Consider the following 15,521-nt stretch of genomic DNA (forward strand, 5'->3'; position numbering starts at 1 on the left):
GACATGAGGGAGAAAAGTGACTTCTGGGAAGGTAGAGTAGCAAAGTGGTTAAAATTTTCAGCTCAAGAAGCAACTGTTCGTATTAGACTCCTAGCTCCATCCTTTAGTAGCTAGGGATGGGGATAAATCACAGAACCAAACACTTGTCTCATTGGGTTTCTGAGACAAGTACAAATACTTGATAAGTATTAACTATTATTATTGGAACAAACTCGTAGCTTATGTCTTTAAGGACAGGAAGTTCATGTTACAGGTGATTCTAGGAGTAAGCTGTATGCCCTGAAGCCCCACCCATCCATAGGGACTGAGGGTGTCATGTTAATCATCAACTTCCATGGCTGATATTTCACATCCACACTCTCAGATTCACCCTCAGAATGTTATCTTAGTCAATTCTAATTATTTCTGTTATGGCAAGAGAAAAAACAGTAACATTGGGAACTATTATCATGATAAAGACAGCTATTGAGGGCCAGCCCGATGATTAAAGGATCTGGACAGAAAGGATAATTAATATAAATGGCCACAGAAGACAAAATATAAAAATTGTATTTTACAAATAATTTGTAACATCTGTGAGGATAATGAGTCTCAAAATATGATTAACATTTGCACTTCCATTCAAATTTTTTTATTTCAAGTTTTTATTTAAATTCTAGTTAGTTAACATATATGGTAAAATTGGTTTCAGATGGAGAATTTAGTGATTCATCACTTAAAAATAACACCCAGTGCTCATCACAGGTGCCCTCCTTAATACTCATCACCCATTTCATTTAATTTTTCATATTTAAATTAGAAATTGAAATTGATTTAGAAGGCATGTAAATAGTTAAATATCTTATGAAAATATTAATCATTCCTAAGAATTCCAGCATTTATTCAAAGAAAAGTTCTTACCTATCTATTCCTATCATTTTATTATTGCAGGTTTCTTTGTAAGATTTTATTTATTTATTCATGAGAGACAGAGAGAGAGAGAGAGGCAGAGACATGGGCAGAGGGAGAAGCAGGCTCCACGCAGGGAGCCCGACGTGGGACTCGATCCTGGGACTCCAGGATCACGCCCTGGGCCTGAAGGCGGGCACTCAACTGCTGAGCCACTCAGGGGTCCCTATTATTGCAGGTTTTAAAGAAATATTTGCATTTGGAGAATAGAATCAGACAATCGCATACAGAGGGTATGATCAAAATGAAGCCAGAATTGATTCCAATTTCTACTAGCAAATTCATAAAATACGTAACATGCACTGGTTTGTCATACGCTTCCTCCCACCACCCCTATTTAAAATTTCATGACCTGTCATTTTGCCACTTATTTTTTAATTGAGGCATAATTGACATTATATTAGTTTCCGATGTACATGATAATTCAGTATCTGTACATATCACGAAATCAGTGCTGCAGCAAGTCTAATCTACTGTCATAGCAACTTTCAAAAATGCAATATAGTATTACTAACTGTAGGATCCATGCTGTATGTCCCCATGATCTACTTATTCTATAACTGGAAGTTTGTATCTTTTCAGCCCCTTCACCCGTTCTCCCACTCTCTACCCCACCCTTAGCAACCACCACCAATCTCTTTTCTGCATGTGAGCTTTTTTTTTTTTCAGTTATTATTCCATATTTAATTAATTTAGATTCTTCATTTAATGAGATCATAAGGTATTTGCCTTTATCTGTCTGATTTATTTCACTTGATATAATGCCCTCAAGATCCATTTCTGTTATCAGATGGCAAGATTTCCTTTACTATGGATGAATGATATTCTATTTTATACACATGTACACACACAAACAGACACACACACACACATCACATTTTCTTTATATATTCATCCATCGATGACAGTTTGCTTCTGTATCTCGGCTATTATAAATAATGCTGAGTGAACACAGTGGGTGCATATGTCTTTTTGCAGGGTTGGTTCCTAAAGACTGTGTGCAATACCTCCCTGCTCCATCATAACTGGAGATTTCACGGGGATTACTACCAACACACACATGCAAACACACAAATTAAAAGGAACAGAAATAAATTACACGAAGATTTCTCCCCATCTTTCTGTCATAATATCCAATCATTCTCATGTTCATTCTACTTTTTTACTCTCTTGTATGTACCCACCCTCTCCTTCTCTACTATTATTGTCTTAGTTAACATCAAGATTATTTTTTTTTGCCCAGACTCCCATCAACTCTTCCTGCATCCAGTGCCTCTTCTCTTCACATCACCACCAAAGAGGTCTTTCAAAAACACAATTATTCTGTGGCTCCTCTGCTTAAAATCTGTGTGCAGTCTGGCTCCTGCCAGCATTTGAGTCTGGTCACTAAGAAGCCCTTGACCTTGAGCATCTACCGAAGGCACTGGATCTCACTTATTTTGTACCACCTGTTTCCTTTGCTCACGTTTCCTCTTGCTTGCCTTGTTTACCTGGCCAACTCCTCTTCATTCTCCGAGACTTAGATGGCATATCCTTTATTTTAAGAAGCCTGTCTTCAACAAAAAGAATTTGGAAGTCTGTCCTGAGGTTTCCCATAGACCAGGAGATCTATTTATGGGGCTGTAATTATGTGTACAGATGTCTAACTCCCACACGGGACCACATGACTCTGCAGGGCAGAAACTGTGGTCTCTTTATTGTTGTAACCTTCTCACATGAGGTGTTTGAGCAAAGCAGGATCCTAATATGTTTGAATGACTAATAAATAATGGAATGGAGGGAAACTGAGCACAGTACAATGATTTTAAGTTCACAGAGATCAGCCACATAAACAAGACCCTATTTTATTTTAACAAATTAGTTAGGCCACATCACCAATGTCCAGTTTTTCTTAGATCAGATATACTGTTTTACCATTCTCAACATATTTTAACTTGGTAACACCAAGAGTTATAAAAATGATAAACTGTACTAATAGGCATTGTTAATTAATCAGGTAGTTTATGACTTTTCAGGTATCCAAAGTGTCAAAGTTTAGAGAAAGCTCAAAAATGGCCCTCTAGTAGCTCAATAGTCCAGGAATAATATATAAAGATATTATTAACAGATTGAAATATTTATATTATAAAGTATTTTACCAAATACTCTGTGGGGAACAAAAGTTCAAGATATTTCTGATTTTCTATTTATTTAGATGTGTCCATGTATATATGTTTCAAAGCACCACTTTCAAGCAATCAAAATAACAAAAAAATAATTAGTTTTGATTATGAATCAGGTAGTCAAAAAAAAAAAACACTTAAAAGAACATCTTTGTCTTACTTTTCTGTTATAATTACTATACCCCACTATCACACAATCCTGAAAAAAAAAAACAATCCACAGACTTGTCTTTGATTAAAATTTTAATTTTCACATAATTTCAAATAATTCAACTGTTAGTTGCTCCCCATAAAGTGTTTTGTGTGAAATAAAGTTTCTATCAAGTATAATCTTACTTAAGACCTTACAGTACTTAAGCTATAGATGAGCTGAAAGGGTCCTGTATCATTTGAAATTTGCCTATGCACCATTTTAAAAAATTCAAAACATTGCACAAGTCGAAGTTAACAAGAATGTCTAACTCTTGCTGCATAGTGTTCAACTGATATGCTCCCTATTTATTTTGTATTCCATCAGTAAGAGAAGGCTACTCAGATACTCCCTCAGTGAGAAATAAATGATCTCTCTCTCTCCTTATCTCTCTATCCATCCATCTATCTCATGTCCCCCTCATTTTTTTTTTTTTTTACTTATTGTCATAGTCTTCTTTTGTATATATATCCAGGTTCCCCATGACCAGATCATCCTCGTTATAAGACCTAACATTTTTCTTGGTATTATGAAGAAACATCTTAGCAATTTTGAGCACGTGGTAGATGCTTAATAAATTCATACTGAATAAACTAATTATGTAGTTTGGAAATATAAAACTCAAACTTACAACACCCGCTGTTTCACAGATCAGTTCCCTGGGAATTTTAGGAGTTACTGGGTCACCCTTCAGAAAATTCTGATTTTACTGTTGTTGTTGATGATTCATTTAGAGGCATATTCCTTTTTAGTGTATTTCTGGAAATGCAATCCACTGAAAATCACAAATGGAAACAGCAGAAACTCAACATAAATGTAAACACCTCTTCAGTGGAGGGGCATTATTGCCAAGTAGAGAGAAATGCATCCAGGCCATTAGCATCATTCTTTTCTATGGTTGTCCCTATCACCATTTTGCCATTAGTAATATTTTTAAATAAGGAACATACTATTTCCTCTAAACTGGATGTTTAGGTTTGAGAACATGTAGCGCTAAATACAATTAGACCTTTGCTGAAGTTTGTATATTTAAATCCTATAGAAATTCTGGGCGTCAGATTCACATTCACCAGATAAAAACAAATGCTGTTAAACAGTTTTGACTGACATTGCAGGAGAAAAAGGCAACAGCAAAATCTTCTTCCATCCAACCTTCAAAGGCTTCCATCCCATCACAGTCTCTGTTAGAGCATCTCCCACCTCCAACCTTCCAATGCCTTTTTTCCCCTCAGTATTATCGGTCATTTCCTGGTTTGTTCTCATGTTATCCTGCTGTTTATGGCATGTAGACATTTGCTTAAACGTGTTCTGTTGATCCTCCCTCATGTTTAACATTCTCAATTCATTCAGCTTTCTTCAAAGCATAATTGCTCTACTAAATATCTTTTGATGAAGGGAAATGGCACCGTAGTTTGTCAACTGTAAGCCATTATCTGACTTCAGAAGAGAAGGCTTCTGACTTTATTTCTGGCCTCATCTCCAGCCATTTCCTACCTGACCATAATGCTACTGTCACCCATTCCCTTTTACACCAAACTCTCACTGGCGAATGGACTTTGCTTTTGCTGTTCATTATGCCCGGAATGCTCTCCCCTCTTCAACTTTTGAGAAGGGTCTTCTTTTGAGAAGGGTCTTCTTTTCCCACCCACTCTAAGTTAGACTTCTGAAACCCTTTCTTAAAAGTCACTATCTCTTTCCATTCTACTATGCTTCGGGAAAATTACTCTGCTATTTTCCCAGAATTCAGCATTACCTTTTTTTTTTTTCTTCATCCTCACTCTATTCAAATAATTGCCAATCTAGGATCTCTACTTTCAGTCTGTCTCATATTTAATGAATTTTATAGCCAGAACATCATCTATTCTCACACTGTGTCTAGCATTTCATTCCCGCATTCCCCTCTCAAAATATGTTACCTAACATCTGATGAATACCCCAACTCTTGAGGATAAAGGGGCAAGTTCTCAGCTCTTCATTCAAGGTCACTACGTATTAGCTTCTCCCTGCAGCCCTAAACCATAGCTTCTTCTCCTTTAACTGGAATGCTCTGCTCAGGAAGAAAAGCATGTTTACACACATTCTTGCCTATTCAGTGTAGTTTCACATCATTTCTTTTGCCTGGATCATCCCGTTATTCAACTTTCTCCATTTCTAAATCCGGTGTTCTAAAGCCTAGCTCGTGTCCTACTACTTCAATGAATACTTCTCCAACTGTCTCAGAATGTAATGATCAATTATTTTTTCTTCATAATTCCTCAAATCTAAGCAGAAACAGTTTTGTTTTTAAAATTATCCTAGAAATTGTTTTCAGAAACTAAGTATTGGGGCACCTGGGTGGCTCAGTCAGTTAAGCATCTGCCTTTGGCTCAGATCATGATCCCAGAGTCCTAGGATCAAGCCCCACATCTGGCTCCCTGCTCAGGAGGGAGCCTGCTTCTCCCTTTCCCTCTGCCTGCTGCTCCCCCTGCTTGTGTACGTCTGTGCCTTTTTTTTTCTCTCTCTCTTCCCTTCTTCCCCTCTCTCTGTCAAATAGATAGATGAATTCTTAAAAAAAAAAAAAAAGGAAAAGAAGTATCAGTAGGTATTATGCTACTTATGTTCAATACACTAAAATCTGAAAAAAAAAGCCAGAATATCTCTCAATTATTTTTTTCAAAATTTCATTACATTCATTCACTCAAAAATATTGATAGACTTTCTAGAAGAGGACTGGGTACTCTGCCAAAGAATGGAAATATAGTAGCAGACTGTATTCACGCAAACCAGACAAAAATCTTTACCCTTAGGGTGCTTGCATGGGATAGCAGTAGGGATCTGCAGGGATAGTGGGAGGAGATGGGAAGACAGGCAATAAAGATGACAAATAGGCACATAGGGAGAATAGTAGATGGTGGTGGTGTTAAGGAGTAAAACAAAACCCCTTAAAAGGGGAATGGTGGAGGTGTGCAATTTAGATAGGGAGGAAGAAAGCACTCAGGGATCATGTGACATTTGAGGAAAGGTGTCAAGATGATCACGGAGTAAGTCATATGGATACCTAAGGGGTAGGATATCATATCACATCTGATATAGCGAGGGCAAGTATAAAGGACAGTGTATTTTGAGCGGAGTGAGCAAGAAAGAAAAGGAGACCAGTTCCCAGAGGTAACTTAGGACTCTACAGGCCATTGTAAGGACTTGACTTTTGGGAGGCCACTGGAAGACTTTGAGCAGGAAAGTGACATGATCCAATTTCAGTGTTAATATAATCCTTTGGGCAGCTGCTTAAGAGATACATTTTAGTAGGGCAAGAGAGGAAAACCAATGAGAGGGCAATTTTAAGAATCTAGAGAGAAGTAATGATGACTTGAACCAGAGTGTTAGCCATGGAAGTGACTGAAGTAGCTGGATTAAGTAGCCAGTATATAAAAATATATACTGTGAAGACAAAGCCAACTGGATATGTTGAAAATTATTTGTGGGTGTGAGATAAAGAGATGAGTCAGTGAATTTTGGCCAAAGCAACTAGAAGAACAGAAGAGAGATGAAGAAAATTTTGAGAAGAGTAGGTGTGAAGCAAGGGGTAGGAAGTCAGTAGCTCAGTTTTGATATGTTAAATTGAGATGCCATTTAGAAAACTAAGCTGTATTTTTTTTTTTTTTAAATCTGAAGTTTAGGTCCAAGCTGGAGACATTAATTTGGGAATAATTATTTATAAAATGGTAGTTAAGTCTATAATTCAGCCAATAATTACCAAGGTATATAATATAATGCACAAAAAAAAAAAGAGGTCCAAAGACTGCATTCGGCGTATTCCTCAATATCTAAATATTGGGAAGATAAAGTGGGGGATAATAAAAGAAACTTAGTGAGAGTGGCCAGAGAGGGAGGAGAAAAAACATAGAATGTTATTACTGGAAGGTTGGAACATGTTGCGAGAAGAGAGTAATCAGCTCTGCCAAACACCCCTGAAGACTAAAATTTAATCACTGGATTTGGTAACATGGAAATCTCTGATGTTCTTGACATTATCAGTTTTGCTGGAGAGGTGGGGCAAGAGCTTGAGAGAATTTGAGGAAGGAAATTAGAGACAATGAGCATTTACAACTTTCTGAGTCATTTTGCTGTAAAGGAAAAGAGAGAAATTCGGGTGGGGGTGTAACTAGAACCCCAAGCCCAGTCAAAAGGGTTTTTAAAAATGGAATTTGCATTGAAAAAGAACAGAATTGTGAACACTGATGGAAATGACAAGGAGAAAGAGGAGAAGGTCATTGGAAACGTAGACAAGAGGGGAGCCAAAGAAGAAATTGGCCTTTGCCAGGAGCAGGTGCAGGTTTCCCACAGTAACAACAAGGGTAGAACACAGGCATAAAGCATAAATACATGAGATGTGATGATGGGAACAGCAGTTTCCTCAGAAAAGAAGCAGAGCCAACAACTGAGAATGAGAATGGGAAAAGCACTGTTGCAAACATGAGAGAAAGTCATGGTGTGAAAATATTTAGGACACTAGTCTTCAAACATATTTGTTTAATTATCCCCTAGGAAATGTAGGGATTGCAACTCCTCCCACATCTTTAAAGTGGGATATATAAAAATTGTTACTCTATGTTTATTCGGAAACAAACTGCAATTTCTGATATATTACGGTGATTTATGTATATAATTGGCATATTAAAATAAAACTATTACATCATCCTTTTAAATACATCAAACCGAATCATAATACTTTTGCAATTTTATATCACCATTATCTTCCAGACAACAAAAAAATACATTCCTCTCTAAAACTGAAATTTCACATTTTTCTTCTGCCTAAATTGTATTTCCATTTCAATTCTCACCACTTGGGATATACTTTTAAGCTTAGAGTCACTCGTTTAATCACCTAACATAATTGCCTGCGGTAAATATATTTAAATATATTGTAGTAAAAATGTGTAATATCATAAGGCTCAATTTTTAAATTTTCTTCTGGTTTGAATTCTCATAAACTATTATTAGTCAAAATTATTAAATTGTTATTAGTCAAAATTATTGGCTAATTATTAGTCAAAATATCATTAAAAAGTTTACATATATTACAAAGTTTGATGTTTATAAGATATAGGAAGTAAATTTTATTGGCAATGCATAGCATAATGAAAAAGGGAGGAATATTGTAAGTTGATTAAACAATACTTTACTGATATTAATGCTATGCTTTTTTTTATTGCTTGGTGTCTCAGGAGGGAGTTTTTATAAATTAGAACTATGTACCATGAAAAATGCAAAATGGATGAAAGTGATGTACTGCATCCCTCTCTTCCTTCTCTCCCTTCTTTCATTTCTTCTATCCTTTTCTTTCTCCTCTTATCTTTCTTTCTTTTAAATAAAGGGAGATGGGCTTTTGTGAAATGGGATACGAGAAAGGAGAATCAGCTTGATTCTTCAATAGGCAAATCAATTTTAGGAAATGGAGCACATGGAAGATCCAGTTATGGATCCATGTGATCCTTGATTAAATTATTGACTGAATAAAAGAGCTATAAATAATAAGAGTATTTTGGGGAGAACGGGAGAAGAATGACTATGGACGGTTAGAGAATACTATTGCATGAAATACTTGGGTATACATACATACATGTATGTAATGTATGTACAATATATACAATAATATTGTATATTATTATAATACAATAATTTAATAGTATTGTATTATAATAGGAAAAAATCTTCACTGTTGCAAGAGACATGCTAAGTCTTCAGGGATGAGGCACCATGTCATCTGCTACTTACTTTCAAGCATCCCAGATAAAAAGTTGGAAAAGGAATACAGAACGTAAATGTGGCAAAATAATCATAAATCTACGTGAAGGGAAAAAAATTGTATCAGTAAATTTTGACGCTATGTATTTTGTTAGCTTTAATACATATGATCAGAGTCCAGGGTTTCTAGCAGCCACCCCTCTGGGATGGTATGAGATAATTCAGCATTCAGAAATAAAACAGAAGGGATATTCTGAGTATATGTGTATTATGGGATGTTGATGATGCTATGTTTATGTGAGTAAGACTAGAAGGAGGGTTTAGTATGATAGAAAAGGAGGCAGCTTTGGGTCATAAAAATAAATCTGAGAAAGTGGGTATCTTATGCAATGTACCACATCTTGCTCTTCCTGACTATGACATGCCTCCAAGCAAATAGGGCTGACTTAACAGATTTTAAAGCGGCTCTAGCCATACTAGAACATCATTTCCCTTGAGAGTGGAGTTGCAGTTTTGTTTTGTTTTTAATTCAACAATCACTAACAAAAATTTGTCATAATTAATAGTCCTGAATCATAAAGGTCAAAATATATGTCCTAACCCATGCTTAGTTCCTCATGCATATGAGCTGTTTGGCAGCATTCCCACTTCCCTAGAGACAACCAAATGCTTTATTCACCAATGACAGTTGTGACTACAGAAATAATCCTCTTAGAGACTGTTCTCTGTGATTAATAAAATCACAGGAGCAACTGCACTGAGGCCACATTTTAAGGTCATTTCATTATTATTTATTTGTTGGCTCAACAATATTGAAAATTAAAGATTAAAAAAATGAGATGCTTTTGAATTCCTGGATGAGACTAGTGACTCCATATCTTTTCTTCCCAAGATTATTTGTAAATTAATTTTCTTTTTATTAGAGCACAGGGTTTCAGAAAAAAAAACACAGGGTTTCCTTTATGCTTTTAGTATATGAGTTATATAAGAAAACATAATAGGGATGAACTGTAAAAAGAACCTTTTCTCTTTCCTCATGACATTTTTGCATCTAAATAAGTCCCTTATGTCTCATGTCTTTTTTGGTTACTTTTAAGCACTACTTAAGTTCTAGTTCTTTTTTTTTTCTTTTTTTTAAATTTATTTATTTATGATAGTCACAGAGAGAGAGAAAGAGAGAGGCAGAGACACAGGCAGAGGGAGAAGCAGGCTCCATGCACCGGGAGCCCGACGTGGGATTCGATCCCAGGTCTCCAGGATCATGCCCTGGACCAAAGGCAGGCGCTAAACCACTGAACCACCCAAGGATCCCCTTAAGTTCTAGTTCTAAAGAGTTCCTTTCACTTTACATGGGGAGGGCTTTACTTTTTCCCCCCATATTCTTCCCTTCTCTGGCTCTTCAATAAAATTGGTTGGGAAAGAGGTAAAGGAGAAGAAGGGCACCTTATCCCAAATGATAAAATGAACAAACATGCTAACAGCCCTCATTCTCAGAAATTTATGTAAAGCTGACATGGCTCAGGAGAGCACACTGTGGTATGTGCCATAGAATATTTTTTTTAATTTAGTTTGAAGCAATTTTAAATCTACAGAAGAGTTACAAAGATATCAGAGTTCCCATATACTCTTTACCCAGCTTCAACTACTGTTAGCATCTTATCTAATCATGAACATTTATCAAAGCTAAGAAATGAACAGTGGTACAAAACTATAAACTATTGAGATTTCCTAAGTTTTTCCGCTAATATTTTTATTCTGTTCCAGAATCCAATCCAAGACATCAAGATGCCATGCTGTATATAGTCATCATGCCTTCTTAGTCTACTTTGACCTGTAACAGTTTCTTAGCCTTTCTGTGTCTTCCATGACCTTGACCTTTTTGAGGAGTACTGGTTTCATATTTTGTAGAAATTCTCTGAATCTGGGTTTATCTGATATTTTCTCATGATTACACTGAGGTTATTAATTTTTTTTTGTAAAAAAAAATCACAAACATGATGTCCCCTTCTTACTGTATCCTCTCAGGGGATCTAGTCATAGAGACTTAAAAATGCATGATTCCCTTTAGGAAAGTGACATAAGGAAAAGCAGTGTGCATCAAGCAATGGAAAAAGAAAATTGTTATGACACTCTCTCTGCTGGCCTATTGGCCTACTGGCCAATTGGCCTATTGGCCATCAGCTAGCAGATATGGTGCTATAAGAACTTCAGTACTTTTGCTACATTAATCTTTGCAGATTTTGCCACTCCTGCAAAAGTGAACTCATGGGAACATCCTCTCTCTGCTAGGACATACATTCTATCTCCGTACAATGCCTCTGTAATGCCTCTAAGAAGGATACACCATTCCACATCTGGTCTCCACGTTCTATTATCAACCACAATAACAACTAGAGGGAGTCAGTGAATAGTTTTTTTCTTTTGTTCCAGCTACAGAAATTTTGATAAACTAAAAAAAAGAAAAAAGAAAAAAGGTCTATCACTCCCATTTTCTCTTTCCTTTTATCTTTCTTCTCTCTTTGATTCTACTTCTGAGCTGAGAGGCACAGTCAAAAGCAATGCCTCAGGGGAGTCCATCCTCTTTCCCCAGTTAATTCTCTCCTTGGAGGTGGTGGCTCAGCTAATAATAATTATATTATTGAGGAACAGAGAAAGGGGGAGAAGGGAAGAAGATGAATCATCATGTTTGTACCATGCTGAGAACATTCCATTAGATCCCATTTATATTTGAGAAGCCTCTGAGGTGAATATTATTTTCCCTATTTTACAGATGAGGAGAATAGAGTTCAGTGGGATTAAAAAATTCTTAAAAGTAAGCCAGTTAGTAAAGGGCAAAGACCAAAGATCCCTCTGCTTCCCTCACCTAAAGGTGTAAGTGATGAATACCCTCTCAGTCCATGGTTGAAATGCACATATCTTCCTGATATCACCAGTCAAATGCAATCCTGATCCCATTCTCTGGGAGGGTAGATGCCCCAATAATTGCCCTGAGATAACTGGCAATGGCTATTTCTGTGCTTCTGATCCCTTTTGAAAGGCGGTAATGATACGAACAATAATACCTGTGGCACCCAAGGGTTTCACAAAGTTCTGTTTAATACTATTCAATTGTACATAGAAAGAACCCTGTTAAAGTTCTGAGGTTTTTGTCTCACTTCAAGGGGCTTAGGGCTTCTGCTTTTCACATGGCTAGTCCTACTCTACTACAAATGAGTAGTCAGAGATCATGTAATCTAAAGTGCAAGTAAAAGTTATGTTTTTCTGTGTTTCTGATGGCTCCCTGAGTTCCTCTCAACAGCAAATAACAATAACAATTTCTTATAGGAAATGTAGTAAAATGAGAAACTAAACACAAAGATTCTTACTCTTTGGAAGGATTTATTCTTGGCTTTAACATTATTCGTCTGCAAAGATCCTGAGCTTATAGAACAAATTTCCTCATGCCCAATGCTTTAGGGCTCCCTTCCCCATTAAAAATGGCAAGTCCAGTCGATCACATAACTCTACTCAAGCATGGACAGTCCAGTGCTTCTCCTAAGAACTCTTCATTTCATGTGAGATTGTGTGTCTGGTTCCTGATCATTTTCCATGCCTAAGTGTCTACTATGCAATCTCTCCAGAACACTACTCTTCCAATATTCTGCATTGCTATTTCCAGCCCTTACCAGGAACCCTAAAACCAAAGGACATGATTCTCCGGCACTGACTTACTTCAGCCCACACGCTTTGACCAGTTCCTCAATGCAGGGAGCCATCTATGGTTGTCACAAGAGATGGTGAAAATTATTCCAGATCTTCTTTCCTTTTGGGTACACAGCAACATGTGCTTCCCTTTCCCCTGAAATCAGCTGTGGCCATGTTCAAATCCCAATTCTTCCTTTTGCTGGTTAAATGATCTAGACAAGATAATTAACATCCCTGCCTCTAGGCTTCCTCCTCTGTAATATGAGGAAAATATACTTATAAAGCACCTAGAATGGATACTTACAGAATTTTCTTTTCATTTTCCTTCCCTTGTTACTTCAAACAGAATAAACCTTTACCTTCTTTTCATTCCCCTTTCAGGGTATATAACCTACAGGAAGCATCAGGGAACAGAGATTCACATAGTGTAACAGTTGATTCGCCCTAGTTGTTCTTTCCCATCATGGTGGAAAATGGTGGGAAAGATTATTTCTTATAAAGATTTGTATTTTCAGTTCTTAGCACAGTTCCGGAATACAGCATACACGAAATAAAATTAAATGACTAATCATAAATGAATGAATGAATGAATGATGACCTCTATCTTGAAGATTTTTCAAAATCCAGCTTACATTTTCCCTTACCTACCCATGTGATGTTTTTCTTGATTCTTACACATAGCTTTAGAAATTTCTTCCTTGAAATCACATTGAACTATCTATCTGTATATTACATCAATTTTATAACACATAACATTGTGAAATGTATATTTATTGTCCTAACTTGTAAACTCTTATGCTTTGACAAAAACAGCAGCAGAGCAACTGTCACCATTAACTGGGTCATTACGTGCTTGGTTCTCTGCCAAGCACTTCATATAATTATTTAATTTAATCTTCCATCAGCTCTCTGAAGCAGAAATTGAGATCACCATTTACACTTGAAGAAACTGAGGTTTAGAAGAATTAAATTATTTATTCAATCTTACAAAGCTAGCAAGTATCAGGACTAGAATTCTCATTTCTCCGACCCAAAGCTTGGCCTTATAACCACTGAAGTAATCACCCTCCCGGTCCTAGGCACTCCTATACCACTCATCCCTTCTAAGCCTCCGTTTGCAGTAAAATGCTTGGAACACAATAAGCAGTCCATAAATGTTGTTGACTTAAATAATTTCTATGACCTTTTGAATTTTGAGGTCATTTGCACATTCTATCCAAATTGTTAGCTCCTTTGTATTGGAAAGCTTCCAGACCAAAGAGCACACTCTACAGACAAGACTGTTTTTGGCACCCAGCATCCAATATCTTGTCAATCTAGCAGCATGCTTCCAGTGATGCACAATAGGAACTGTTCAATTTCCATTTCTAAAATGCACAACTAAGTTATTTGTTTTTAGAATATAATTTAAATTAACATAATCAGATTTAATCTTTCTTGGGTATTATATTAAATAGCATTTAGGGTGTCAAGTGGTCATTCATTCATTCGCACTAACGATGTGCATATCCTGACCTGCTATATGACCCTTATCTTTGAGCTGTGAGCTTTTCTGAATTTTAGCTGTTATTTTGACTCTGATTTCTCAACTGCTATTTCTGTTTGTCCATGGGCTTGATTCTTGTAGTCTTGACCTCTGCTCCTCATAATCAGATTAACTCAGATAAAGCTGCCTCAGGGAAGAGGTCAAAACCATTGCCAATAATAGTAGTTGCCCTACTTTGGTCTACCTTCAATACAGTAGCCAGGAGATCCTAGTTACACCAAAGACAGACGAGCACTACCACCCCTTGCTCACAATTCTCGGATGACTTCCTATCTCACTCTTGGTGGAAGTCCACATCATAGCTATTACCTACAATGTCCTACACTATCTGCATCCCTCTCCTCTGATTTCACCACTGAATATTTTCATCCTAATCCATTTGTAGTGGAATCACCCTCCCTCTGTTCAAACATGCCAGGAATATTTCTACCTCAGAGCCTCTGCACTTGCCATTTCCTTTGCCTTTGCCCAGATTGTTTCTTATTTGCTTCAGTCAACTGTTTATTTGCATTTTGTCAGGGAGTTATCTATTTCACCACCTTACTTAAATTTGCAACATTCTTTTTGCTTTGTTTTCAATCAGGATAATTATTACTACTTAACTTTCTACATATTTGCTCAAATGGGCTTGTTGTCTCCTCTGAACACTGTGGAAGCTCCATGACACAGGCACATGTCTCTGTTTTGACCATTGTTAGATTATGAAGCCTAAAGAAGTACCTGGCACTAAATAGTTCCTCAAAATGTAATTATCAAGTGCTTGAATAAATAAATGAGTAGATACTCATTGAGGCATGGGTTATTATTACTAAATAATACTAGCCAGTTTATAAAAGAAGATAATATTATGTGATCATATTTCGTTGAATCTTTACATATTTTGTTAGGAGTTTATTTATTAATATTAATCTTTTTTAAAATAAAAAATTTAAAAGTATATGCTAAAGGCAGTGGTATTTCCAAGGTGAAGATTGGCTCTTAAGTATAAATAGTGCTCCTAATACTGCTATTGTCAATATGCTCCTAAGGTAGATCAAAGAACAAGAAACTGAAAACCAAAGATGCATAGACCTAGAGACACTAATGTGGCTTTGAAGAGGAACAGATCTGAGCCCTGGTATTGAAAGTTACATAATAAGGAATTTTCCCTCTCAAAAAAATGGGATGTGCATTTTTGGAGCATTTTTGTTTGTTTGTTTTGCTTTTCAGTGGAAGATCATATTTTCATGGAAGTCATGCCCTGACCTAATTAATAATTTTAATA

At 36.5% G+C, this 15,521-nt stretch overlaps 1 protein-coding gene across 18 annotated transcripts in view; it reads right to left on the reverse strand.

The window, feature by feature from the left end:
* PPFIA2 (PPFI scaffold protein A2) overlaps positions 1-15,521 on the reverse strand; it is a 475,838-nt gene that overhangs the window by 222,304 nt on the left and 238,013 nt on the right. The gene's annotated exons all lie outside the window — the stretch shown is intronic.

This window comes from Canis aureus, chromosome 13 (genome assembly GCF_053574225.1).
Source record: "Canis aureus isolate CA01 chromosome 13, VMU_Caureus_v.1.0, whole genome shotgun sequence".
Taxonomy (NCBI): Eukaryota; Metazoa; Chordata; class Mammalia; order Carnivora; family Canidae; genus Canis; species Canis aureus.